The following is a 13,872-nucleotide window of genomic DNA, read 5'->3' as shown; positions in this document are numbered from 1 at the left end:
GCTAATTACATAAAAAGTCTATTTTTCATCGAATATCATTAAAAATTAATATCAAAAGGAAAAAGATATACTAACATTACTTAATATTACATGTCACGTGCCCTTAGACGCAAATGCACTAAGTGTAAAAAATAATAAAACTTGATTGACGAATATAATAATTCAACAATGCCAAGTGGTTCTCTTGTGTTCTTTCTAAAATCAACACACACTAGCGAATCAAATTTTAGAATAACCTAGTTTAAAAATAAATTATTGAAAAAGAAAATTTAAATTCAAAGTTATGGTTACCTCAAATTACAATCTTCAGGACCAAGTGATAGTTGCTTAAACATTCAATAGAAATAGAAAGGCTGGGAAGTTGAAAGACAAATGATTACAAAGTTATGATTATTCTGGTTTTTGTTATTTTTTTAGGTTATTTTCAAAAGCAAAAGAAAAAAAAATGCATTTGGACAATTGAGGCCATTAATTTCACTAGCCTCTTGTCACATGTGTAGGCGTGTGACAATTGGCCCTTGTTTGTTTTTTATTTAAGAAACTCAAGTTTTTTCTATTTATACAATTTTTATTTAAAATATTTTTAAAAATAAATAAGAATTTAAACATAAACCACCCACTAACACGATGTTTTGTTATTTTTTTTCTAAAGTTAAAATTTTTAATTTCATTCAAAATTAATATTTGTTCGTCGCCGAGTGTGCATGTGATTACCTTATTTTTTCGTCGCCGTAGTCCATCAGTAGGCGCCTCATCGTGAAAGTTTTGAAGAAACCCTAACTAGTAAGGCTCTGAAAGTTTTAAAGAAACCCTAACCAACCTAATTAATAAGGATCTTGACTTGCGTGTGCACCCCTGGTTGGAAATGAGCGAATTTATATATACATACGTGTTGTTCCCATGTTTTAAAGTCTTTACATGTTTATCTCTAATTTTTTGACAGAGTCTTGGTCTTATCCTTAATCTCTAGTGAAGATAAGTATTATCACTAATTTGATTTAATTTATCCGTTATAATCACGTGTTATAGTTTGAATTAAATAAATAACTATACTTATTTGTGTTTTGAATACAACAGAATTACCGTTGATCGTGCTAGCTCTTTCTTACTAGTTCTTTTTATTTCTTTTTCATTAGTTTTTCCCTCCCCTTATGCTATTTCTTTTCTGCTATTTAAAAGGAGAAAAGTATACTTTCCGTAAACGTAGGAAAAGCAATCTCTATGTACTGAAAATAGGGAAAATAGTTTTGAAGAATACCATAGAAGTCGCAAGTCCTTTATGATGCCTGGCTATGATTTGATGAGACCACTTGGGAGGATTTTTAGGGTTCGTCTTCGGAGGATTTTTAGGGCTCGGCCGAGCAGTATTCTGGATTTTACGTGATTATCAACCACAAGAGCAGTGACCAAGTTTGCAGGAGTGGCATACTAAGGATTCCTAGAGTCCCTAAACGAATTTGTACCCCTTTGGACAAACAAAAAGGGCAAATAGAAAAACCAAAAACATGTAGCCAACGTGACTGCAATTATATTCGTGCAAAACTTCCTCAACCTAAAGCCCAATATATACCAAAATTGGAAGAAGAAAAAAAAGACACGAATTTGTCGCTTTTATTTGAATTCAAATCTCTCTTTTCATAAGTTAAATGAATTTAGAGCATCCAAATATGTTATATCAACTTGCATGGCCAGTCTTATGATCCTCGTACGATACAGAGAAAAAGTTATATATGTACAATTATGAAAGTCAAACTTGTGATGAGCCCGGGCTACATGAACAAAAAACAATTAACATTTTGTATAAAATATATATATATGTGACCGGATTTGAATATATAGTTTGTTTACGTGCTTGCATAACTATATGGACAAAAACAGTAACATTATCCATCAAGGTTGTGCTAGGCGCTAGTTGCAAATGAAGAATTTCTCCAAATGGACATGAATTTTGTACACCAATCAATTTAATAAATAAAACTGAATTCATTCCCTGGTTCGTAATCCTTAAAACAACAAATAATGACTTCATCTCTCAATTATTTACACAAAATTGCAATGAATATGTATGTGTGTGTGTGTGTGTGTATCAATGCATAATACATAACATTACTATAGGTACGCATATTTAAATCGCCATGATCAATGTCACTATTGTGAGATCTCAAACCAATTATTTATTATCATGAGAAAAAATTAAACAACAAAACAATATGTAATTGATTCAAATTACTATTATAACTAATGACATCTTAATGTTTAAGATGCAAGTAAGTTTCTCTTCGTTCAATATAAATAATGGCGAATGATGATCTCCTTATTTAGGTATGAATTGGAATTTCTATGCCTGTATAATTTCTCTTTCAAAAATTTAAGCTGTGCTTTAATTGGACAATGGGATGCATGCCTGCTACGTACTAAATCACACATATAATTATGTACATGCTTTCTATCCTGCCTAATGCTTTTGTTGGGGTCTCGTTAATTTAAGTCCATTTTTGCATGTTTGGTTACTAGAAAAGAGTGCAAAGACTATATAATCTGATGTACCTCATTTGATGATGGTGTCGGATAACTATATATATATATATATATGTATGTATGTATGTATGTATGTATGATGTCAGGAATGGTTTTGCTAGAAAAGAGTGCAAGGCTCTTTGACGTTTTAGCATTATTCTAAATGATTCGGTCACCTATATACAGTTTGTGTATAATGTTATTGTTTTGTTTCATGTAGCTCGGGAGCATCACAATTTGATTTTCATGATTGTACATGTGCATTTTTTTATTTGTATAGCAGTATAGCACAAGGATCACAAGATCAATCATGCAAATTAATATAATATCTAGATGCTCTAAATTTATCTAGCTTATAGAAAGAGAGATTTAGATTCGAAGGCAATTTATCATTTGTAACTTCTAATAGTGCAATTAGATTTTGCAAAAGTGAAAAACCAAATGGAGGAGGAATCAAGGGGCTGGGACTTTTTGTGGTGGTGGTGGTGGTTTGGGAGGAGAAAGGGGGAGTGGGGTGTTTTCTTGGTAGTTTGGGTTTTGGGATCCCAGCCATTTTTGGGGGTTTTGGGCGGGGACTTTTTGAGGTGTTTAAGCTGTCAAGAATGTGGATCGCGATTGGAGGTCGTGCTGATGAGCTGCGTTGGCCCGGGTAACCTGATTATGTTGTTACGTTAAGGGAATTTTGGAGATAAAGTTTGTGGGAAAATAGTAGGATTTAGTTTAACTTTTTATGGTGGGTGGGAAATTAGAAAAATAGGGTGGGTCTAAAACCACTGAAATATATAGTTTGTCTATGTGGTTGCAGGACTACATGGAACATTATCCATCAAGGTTGCATTAGGTGCTAGTCGAACGAGAGTTAGAGCTTATAACCTAGGCAAATTACGTATAAATTAGTATGTGCTTATTTTATAGACTCAAATATGATATGAATTATATTTTACCACATAAAAAACCGACCCATTTGCATAAATAGGTATCTTAAGTACGACTCCTTATTATAACACATGCCAATTTTTATGGATCCGATTGTCTGTCCACCGTGTATGGCTTTGGATATGTGGCAGGAATGGCGCGCTAAAGATTCCCAGAGTCTCTAAACGTTTTTGTACCCATTTGAACAAACAAAAATGGGAAAATAGAAAAACAAAAAGCATGTAGCTAACGGTAATATTGGTGAAAAAAGGAAAAAGAAAAAACGAATTTGTACCAATTGGACGTCTCCACACATCATTCACAGACCAGGCCAATGAGGTCATAGTCTGAGGGGGTAGGCCCTTGGTGTTGCCTATATCGTACCAAAATCGAAGGAGATAAGCTGATCTTGACCAGTTTTAGGGCTGGTTTGGTATTGATGTGCTTTGAAAAAAAGTTGATTCTGCTGTGCTGTGAGAATAAGCGGCTGTGAAATAAAGCAGTAGAGTGTTTGGTAAACTTTATTGTAAAAGTGCTTTTGAAAAAAAAAAAACAGTATTATAGTGTTTGGTAAACTTTTATGTAAAACAGATGTGAAAAAAAGCCGATTTTTCAAAGCTAGGTTTTGCAGCTTCTTGTTTTTGGCTTTTTTTCACCCAAAACTGTGAAAAAAAGCTGAAGCTGAATGTTTACCAAACACAAAAACAGCTCCCAGCTTTTTTTGATACCAGCTTTTTTCAGAATCACCTCAGTACCAAACCAGGTCTTAGTCTTAGCTAGGGGGTGCCTGTCCTTACCCCTACCTCTGACCCTAAACAACAAAAACAAAACGTCAAAAAAAGGTTTAGGACAACTATAGCCTGCAGCATGGCATATCAGAGCCAGACATGCAGTCTGCGCCTGAGCCTCTATAAAACAAAGACAAGTCCGACGTCTAAGCAACCAGTGATCCGCCATCAGCAATTGTAGTACTGGCACCACATTTGCAAAGTCCAAGTTTTACACCCATTGGCAGTGTCACTGGGACCCACCTCCTCCTCCGACCTCCTCTTCACTCCTCAATTGGAAATCTGGATTTGAATTCAACCTTGTTCAAGTATATCTGGTATTATTATGGTCTTTTTTTTTGGTACATCAAAAGTAATTATACGAATACTTCCAAATGTTATTGTATTAGACTATAGTGGTCTACTTTAGTAGTGTTACACTATTTGGATAAAACAAATGTGTCACTTTACATACGTTTTTCCTTAACGCATTTTTAAACTCAATCTCCTATTACTATTTTACCTATTGTATTATTACGATTTTATCCATCATAACACGTGTGCTAACTTGGAGAAATTTTTTAAAATATAACAAGACCAATGTTCTTACATTATTCTAGCTACCTTGATCACACCATATTTCATAAAAGAAATAACATAGAACCTAGAACAATCACTTGAGTTACAAACTCGCACGTTGCATCTAATCCTAACCTTTTATTTTCTCAAGTACCGTAGCGTGCGAAAGCTTTGAGACAACCCACGATGAGACCCATTAGCTTTTTACAAGATCCAGCCCAAGCCAAGAGGCCTAGTGGACGGAGTCATATAACTGGCTAAACCTTTGGTTACCCACTGAGTTGAGAGTGCTGATGTGTCCACTTTTAGATGTGGGACTTTGGATTCTTCGCTTCTTTTTTGTTTTTTTTTTTTTCCTTATTTACCTGAGATTCATTTACGGAACCGCCGTGTCACAAAAACGTGACAATTCCACATAAATTTTTCACTGTAACAAAAACATGGTTTAGTATATTAAATATCATATTATAAACAAACAAATTTTTTTATTTTTTATTTTTCAAGTGGAATCATGATACAAAGATAATATATGTAGGATGTGATGACTGAGACAGCTGGAATAAGTAAAATAGACGGCACAATAAATATGCATTAAAAAATATGGAAGCAAACCGTCGTTGTGGTAATCTTATTTCCGGTTCACTCACCGGTTCAGTAACTGCTATGATGCTATCTGAAGGACTTTGAATAGAAACTCATTTGTAGCCTAACCACAATGAACATGGACTGTTTTCTTCTAGCTGGGCCTTGTGTCATTTCTCCTGGCCCATTCAGCTCAGACATTTTTTTTCCGTTTTATTTAATCCCAAAATTTTAATTAGACTTTTATGTTTTTTTATTCCAGAAAAATCAGTGATGCTGCTGATGCATGATATCATCTCTCTTATCATAAGCGATTTATCTGTGGGTATATGTTTTATTATGATCATGTCCATTGAAATAAGTGTGTGTTTTTTGAAGATGCACGAGGCATATGCTTCTCCAAAAAATTATTGTTGAAATTACAAGTGTTTTTTGAAGAAGCACGAGTCATATTCTTTTTTGAAAAAAAAAAATTCATGACTTATAATTTTTATTGTTGAAACTTGTCTTTAGTCGGATCAAAAGCACTCTTAAACATTTTAGATATAATATGAGTATATATTGTCATGTGATCCTAGACCCCCGTTCATATAGTTTTAGGAAAGCTATAAGTTTCAATGGAGTGATTATAAATAAAGCCATATATTTTAGGAGAATAGAGCTTTTTAGAGAGATTTTTAGTGTATTAGAAACACGACCCGGTATACCAAGTATAATTAATACAATTAGTTGAGACTTAAAAAAATTTCAAACAATTATATTATGACACTTGACATACCAAACTGTATCCCGACAAACTACTTTTGCCCTCTTGCGTGCATTAACCCAACTTGATAATGGTAAATCAATACTTTTGCCCTTAAAACTCCACTTAATTATATCAGCAAATTATAATTTAATCAAAAGTAATGCTAAAAAGACCATGTTTTTAGACCATATTTTAGAGGCCACATGATGTAATGGTTGATGGTTGAATGCTTTATTTAATGATTTTAACAAAAAATTCAACTGTCAATCGTCAAATTATGTGCTCTGCAAAATATTATTCAAATGGATAGTCTTTAGGTTAATTAAGGAGGCATTTGCCACTATCTTTTTACACACCTTATAATACAGAAAAGCGGTCAGGAAGAAAAGAATCTGTGAGTAGGAATTGACCAATTTGATCCAATCAGATTGCCACTTAATTCTTAATCCCTGTTTTAGATATGTTTAATTTTTTAGTTCTTGTCACCTTTTTTATCGGTAATATTGCAAGATTTTAACTCTTGTTTCGAGTCACGCAAAAGCAGAACCAAGCAAAAGCAGCCATTATAATTCAAGCCATTTTAACCGGATGGGGATTCTCTCGTTCCTTTACCCCTCCCCTCCCTCCTCTTCTTTCACGGTTCTTTTTTTTTTTACTCCTTTTCTTCCTACAAAGATGAATTCTTGAGTGTTCAAATAGGAAGGAAGGAAATGAAAGAGAATGCTAATCCTTTTAAACTAATACGTGACAGCATTGCAAAGTCTGCGTACTTTCTGATAATTTGCTTAACTACAAAGACTTATTCACCTTATTGGTTAGTTTTGATATGACTATTCATTATATTAAAAGACATTTGGACGGGAAAAACGGATGAAAACTTTCATTTTTGGTCAAAATTAAAGATCACTTGTGAAGAAAAATTGGCCATTTTAATCTTACTATTTTGTGGGGACTAGTAGGGCTATCTTTTTTTTTTTTTTTTTAATTTTTTTTTTTATGAGTAACTTCAGATTGGACAAAATAGGAAAGTTCTCATCCATTTTTTCCTTCGAATTTCTTCAATGCACTGAATGGTCCGATCCAAGTTAGTCTTCCTGATCAAATGAGGCAATTGAGTAGTTGTGGTGGTGGAGCGTGCAATTTCAGGCATGGATTAAGTTATTGGCTTGTTGGCCACCCAAGAAATTTACGAGTCGTTTGATAACTATTTTGTTATCAGTTTTAATTTTTGTTTTCATTTTTTGGGAAACTAAAAATTTATTTGATAACTACTTTCAATTTTCAAAAACATGAAAACTAGTTTTTTGAATTTGTCGCATCATTTGATATTCAAAGCTATGAAACTAAAATTGTGAACCCATATTGTTCCAAGAATACATGAAGCAACAATTAAGCTTAGATGGGCTTGACCTCAACAACCCGAAGACATAACAGTTTGCCTAAATTCAAGCATTCAATTCAACCAACGATGGACTTGCAGCTTATTTAATTAAGCACTCAGCATCTTTGAGTTTGATTCTCACCCTTAAATATCGCCCGTCTGGATTTATATCTCTCCCTCTCATCCGTGGTGCTGAATAATTGTTGGAGGATATTGAGACGTAAACAGCTCTGAAATGCTACATATGCTTTTCATATCAGTTTTTCTTTCACTTTTTAGAGTTATTTTACTAATTTTGAATAACACTCGTTTTCACGAACACCTAACTGCAAACGGAACTCAAATCGAAAGTCTAAAAGCACAATTATGCTTTAAACAGTGAAAATTTTAACTGTTGACTGATGGGACTAAAGACAGGTCTTTGTGCAGTGCGCGCCACCGCCCACGTCTTGTTTGTAAGCGCCACTGCCGGTCTGAAACCAGAGACATGCATGGCCAGACATCATTTCTTTTCCATTTATTAATTACACTTTTTTCTCTCCTACTACCTTACTCTATCTCATTAATTACACTCTTGTCATCCATCAAACATCATCCTTCACATCCCACCAACATCTCTCTCTCTCACCTCTCAAACTCTCTCTCGTAGATCTTTTACTCTCCATTTTCTCACTCAAACTCCCCGTTTCTGTGAATATTCTTAGCATGCATTGTTTTGATGAACAGATAGATATGATTCCTAATCCATCATGTTTTTTTGGCAAGTTGCGGGATTTTTTTTTAAAGTAAATTGTAACAATAATTTTGTAATTTTAATCAAGTTAGAGTAATGCTTTTTTAACTAAAAATCTATTACCACTGATTTTTCAATTTATCAAAATGTGTAATTATAATTATTTTCATCAATTTCGTCAAATTTTTTTTTCAAAATAAATTATGTTGAAATAATCCTTTATATAATAAGAGTTCCTTAACTCATCAAAATGTGCAATTATGGTCATTTTCGTCAACTACGTCAAAAATTTTGTCACATTGATAAATTAAGGGTTCCTCAACTCATCAAAATGTGTAATTATGATCATTTTTGTCAATTACGTCAAAAATTGTCACATTTATATAATAAGGATTCCTCAACTCATCAAAGTGTGTAATTATGGTCATTTTCGTCAACTACGTCAAAATTTTTGTCAAAACGAGTTATGTTGGAATGATCATTACTACAATTACGTTAAAATTAAGGGACCATTTCTCCAGTTAATTAAAGTTAAGGGACCAATGTTAATGAATTTTTAGTTGAGAGACCATAACTGCACGTTTTGATGAGTTGAGGGATTAATGGTAATGAATTTTTAGTTGATAAACCATTGCTCTAATTGAATCAAAATTAAAGAACAATAGCTACAATTTACCTTTTTTTTTTTTTTTTTTTTTTTTTAAGCTAAACCTTGCTGAATTGAAAGAGTTTCACGGTGTAAGACAACTTCTCGCAGCCCCTGAACCACATAATTGAGTTTCAAACAAATCTACCTCTGTCTAGAAAGTCTGAATTTGGCAAAGGCCATTTATTTTGCTAATTCCACCTGTCTTAGCCATCACATCGTAATCGGGATATTATTTTTTTTTTTTTTTTTGAACGCCGTAATCGGGTTCTTATGAATTGAATATGTCGAATTAATAGAAATATTTATGGGTTTTAAGATTATATTTTACAGAATATTATCGAACACGAATGCATGATATGCTTCTTTACCTTATTAAACTGTTAGTATTACCTAATTTTTTTTTTATCTTAATTTTTAAGATATAAGAGAGCCCTAATTTTTCTTATTTTTACTATCAGAATGAATACCGTTATTTTAGTATATCTTATAAAATTAATTGATAATGACAAAAAATTTAAGAAATGCAAATATGAATTATTTAGTTTATAAATTACAACTTGCATCTTTATTTTCTGTTTGAAAAGCATCAGGAAACTGTGATAAAGAAGATTAAGAATCCACGGACCGATTTTTTATTTTTAGATATTTGTTTTCACGCAATTCGCAGAATGTATCTGAAATTGGTTGAAGATTAAATATACTGCCACTATAATTTATGCTGTCGGTAGCATTGAACCTAACGACAACCCAAACTATAGGGGTAAAAAAAATAATTTTAACCAAATTTAAGTAATGTTCAGCGAATTGTGTAGGCACGTATACCTAAAAATGAAAAAATAATCAGCAGATTCTCCATTCTCTTAATTACAGTTTCCTGATAACTTTTTACACAAAATAAAAGAGATAAAAGTTGTCAAAGATAAACCAAGTAATCTATACTTGTAACATTTAACTTACTTACCATTATCAATTAATTTTATAAAATATACTAAACTAATGATATTTATTTCTGGGGTAAAGTCTAAAAAAAGTTATGAGTTCTAATATGTCTTAGAAATAGGATGATAGAAATCAGGTAATATGAACAATTTAGTAGGATGAGGCGTATTATTCTAAGTCGATGATGTTCTGTAAATACAATTATAAAGCTCATAACAAGACATACATTACTTCCCCAACGAATCCAATTTTTAAGAATCCAACTATTTTTGGATTAATTGCTGGAAAAGCTGGAATGAACAAAATCGGGGGGGGGGGGGGGGGGGGGGGGCACGACGAATATGTGAAAGAATACAGCCACTCTGGAGAATATGATTTCCAGTTAAGCAGCTACTCCCCTTCTTGACCACCGACGCCGACATGTTGCTCAGTAATGATTGTTCATGCGAGACTCAGGAGCCAATGGTTTTCCTGGCTGAGCATTCTTCTCCTCCGCTCTCTCTTAGTTTTCTGTAGACTCAGGAAAAGGGGTGAGTATATAGAAAGTTAAGAGAGAGAGGAGGGGGGAATGCTCAACCAGGACATGGCTACTGAGTCACATGAACAACCACCGGTTACCGAGCAACATGTCGGCGTCGGTGGTCAGGAAGGGGAGTAGCTGCTAGTCTACATAAAGCTAAGAAAAAATGGGAGGATACAGGAAAATAAGGAAAGGAGATAGAGACTCAGTCTACAGAGAGAAAGAGAAGAGGTGAGTGAAGGAGTGGAGGCGAGTAGCTCTATAAATAGGGCTTTGTTGTACGTGGCAGCTGGCACGATTGGCGTCCTAAAGATTCATTTGGACAAACGATAAAGGAAAATAGAAATGCTGCTAGAATATGAACATGACTGTGAATTCGTGGATTAAGTTATATGTTTCAAGTTTGGATAGGAAGTCTTGTTGAGAATGAATTTTTAATCTATATTATACTGAAACACTATATTGATTGTCTATATGGATTTTAATAGGAGAATCCTTATAGAACTTAGCAAGGATTATGTTATGTATATATAGTGGCCTCTACTCTCACAGTAAAAGCTCGATTCCGGACTAAGACATATTATTAGTTAAGAGCAAAACCGATTACTGAAGAGAGAAGGTGCACTGCTTGATTGAACCTGAAATGGCTGTTTCTTCAAGTTCGACTGCAGGTAAGTTTCTTCTCTGTGTTACAGACTTATGAATAGGATTTGTATTTTGATCACTGTGATTCATAATTACATGTTTTGGTACATGTTTATTCTAACATGTGGTATCAGAGCCTGGATTACATGTTTATGAATTCAGTCTTGAAATCGATTGGTTCGTAAGTTATTAAAAATAAAATAAAATAAAACGCTTATTTTGCAAACATGAGAAATCGAACTCGGATTCTGAGGTTTGCAACTATGCAGATAACAACAAAACGGGTTTTTAAAATATTACCATTTAAATTTTCCAAAAGACCTTTTCCGTTGGAATTCCTGCAAAACTATTGGTTCGGGGTTCTCTCCCCAATTTGGGGTTTTTGATTACACAAAGCATTCATCTAGTTTTGTTCTGGGTTTTCTCCCATAAATCTCTAAACTAGTATTTTCTATCTCCGCTGCGCTATTTCAAATTGAAACTCATATGCAGGAGGTATGTTTGATGATTTATGTTGATTTATCAGTATTGGCATACCTATTTTGATGCATAGTTTGAATCGAGGTTTTCTGTTTGAGTTTTGAAATACCGATATCGAAATCAAAGAAAAATCCCAACTAATTAAAACTGCCAGTTAGGAATTCTGAAGTAATGGATGACCAATCACATATAAGGCTATAATTTTTCAATATCTTGCAATGATATTCTGATTCTGATGATCGTTTTATTTTGATATTACATCATTATGCATGAGACATTTATTGGTTGTCTATTGTTGCATATTTCTCCGCTGGACTGCAGAAGGTATGTTTGAAAATTTTAGATTACCTTGCTAAATGTATGTATGCATATCTGTCTTAGTGCACAAATTAAAATCTGAGTTTTGTTTGATTTTGTCAAAATTTCAATAACAAAACATGAAGGTCTTATTTGAATGAACATAATTGGCATGCTGATATATCTGATTAGAGCTTATAATCAAGGCTGAATTTTTCCATATCTGCGGAAAAATTTTGATTTGCATTTTCTACTGATCGTTTTGTGTTTTCTTAACAACCATGAAAAATGATCATTATGCATGAGACATCTGTTGATGCCTGTTGTTGCATATATATGTTGTCTATAAGACTGCAGTGATTAAAAGACATGGCAGCAGCTTCGAACTCTTCTACAGGAACGATGGTTATCATGCATGAGACATCTCTTGACTGTCTGTTGTTGCATATCTTGTCATGGTTTTTGCAAAGTTTTGATAAGTCAATTTTTCTATGTATGCTTATCAACTATATGTTGTTAAGTCTATATGTATGATTTATTGATGAGAGTTGTGATGTGCTAAACTGCAAAAGGAAATCAGGAACCTAACTGGTTCATGTTTGTGATTTCTTCTGCAGCATCCGCTGTGTCTCTCAAGACTTTGAACTTAGCTAATATACCAATTCTCACTGGAGGGAGTAACTACAAGAAATTGAGGAGAGAGATAGGATTACTATTGACAATCAATGAGTATGATATAGCCATTTATACTCCAAGACCAGTGATCACAGAACAAAGTACTAGAATAGAGAAAGCAGACCATGAAAGGTGGATGAGAGCCAACAAGGTGGTACTCTCCATCCTGGAAAGTGGCACGACCGATACAGTTCGTGGAGGCATCAAAAGACATGAATTAGCTGCTGAATATTTGAGTGCAATTGAGAAGAAATTCAAGGAGTCTCAGAAGGCTGAAATCAGTCAATACATGGCCTTACTGACAATCTATAAGATTGATAGTATTGGTTCAATTCGAGACCATATATTGAAGATGACTGATGCTGCTGAGAAGTTGAACTCGATGGATGTCAATATTGGAGGAAAACAGTTGGTTTTCATGATTCTCCAGGCTCTCCCTAGCAAGTACTCTCAGCTGAAGGTGTCTTATAATACACAAGACAAGAGTTGGGATATAGATGAGCTCATCGCACAATGTGTTCAAGAGGAGACTCGGCAACAGCAAGAAAGAGGCAAGGATGTTGAGACTGAATTTTGTGCAAGGAGGAAAGGGGAAGAAATTCAACAATGCTGGAAATAATTCAAGTAAGAATTTCAAGTGCTCCAAACCTTCTGACAAGACTGGTACTTCTGCTAAAATATTTGATATTTCTAAAGGGTCTAACAATCTTAAACCAAAATTTAAAAATGTTGCCAAGCTTAAGTGTTTTTTTCTGCAAAACTCGAGGTCATCTAAGAAAGGATTGTGAACTGTTTAAGGATTATCTGAGAACTAATGACAGAGGTAGTTGATGTTTGTGAAGAGTCTTTTTGATCAGTGAGAATAGTTTGTTATTCTGTTTTACAAAGAGCAATTGCTGCATTAAGGATTGTTGCAAAATAAAGTTTGAGAAGTGCTGCTACTGTGAAGTTCGAAGAGCTGGTGTGGCAGTAATGTTCTTCTCTAAAGTTAAGTTTATGTTTAGCTAGTTTAATTATCAATTAGTATAATTGTTAGCTAGGTTTATTGCATTCAGAAGTTCAATTTTTTGTAATTGATTGGTCTGATATATATATGTGTTTTGGATTCAGTTTGATGCTTTGAGAATATTTGTGATTTGACTTGAGTAGTTGGTTGAATTCATATATTGGTGATTCATTATATTGGAATGAATTACTAGTTGATAGTTTTACTATCTGTTAGACTTGATTGTTTTGAATTAAGTTGAGGAATAGTGGGAGTGGATATTTTGGTCCACTGATGTCAGTTTGATCATAATGTTATAAAGTGCAAATTGAACATATGTGATCTAAAGTTAGCATTTAAATAATGGTTGTAATTGACAACTTTTTGTCCTATGTTTTGAAATGCACAGGTAGATTGTTTATGATGAAACTCAAAAGACTTGGTGATCACCCTATTATAA

At 33.7% G+C, this 13,872-nt stretch overlaps 1 pseudogene; it reads left to right on the top strand.

The window, feature by feature from the left end:
• The first annotated feature begins 10,973 nt into the window (after window positions 1–10,973).
• Window positions 10,974–13,424, top strand: LOC148695346 (uncharacterized; annotated as a pseudogene).
• The last annotated feature ends 448 nt before the right edge of the window (window positions 13,425–13,872 follow it).

The sequence above is a fragment of the Pyrus communis genome, chromosome 8 (genome assembly GCF_041283825.1).
Source record: "Pyrus communis isolate YQ-2024b chromosome 8, ASM4128382v1, whole genome shotgun sequence".
Lineage (NCBI taxonomy): Eukaryota > Viridiplantae > Streptophyta > Magnoliopsida > Rosales > Rosaceae > Pyrus > Pyrus communis.
The sequence above is the reverse complement of the archived record's forward strand: the minus strand, read 5'-3'. Positions and strand labels throughout refer to the sequence as shown.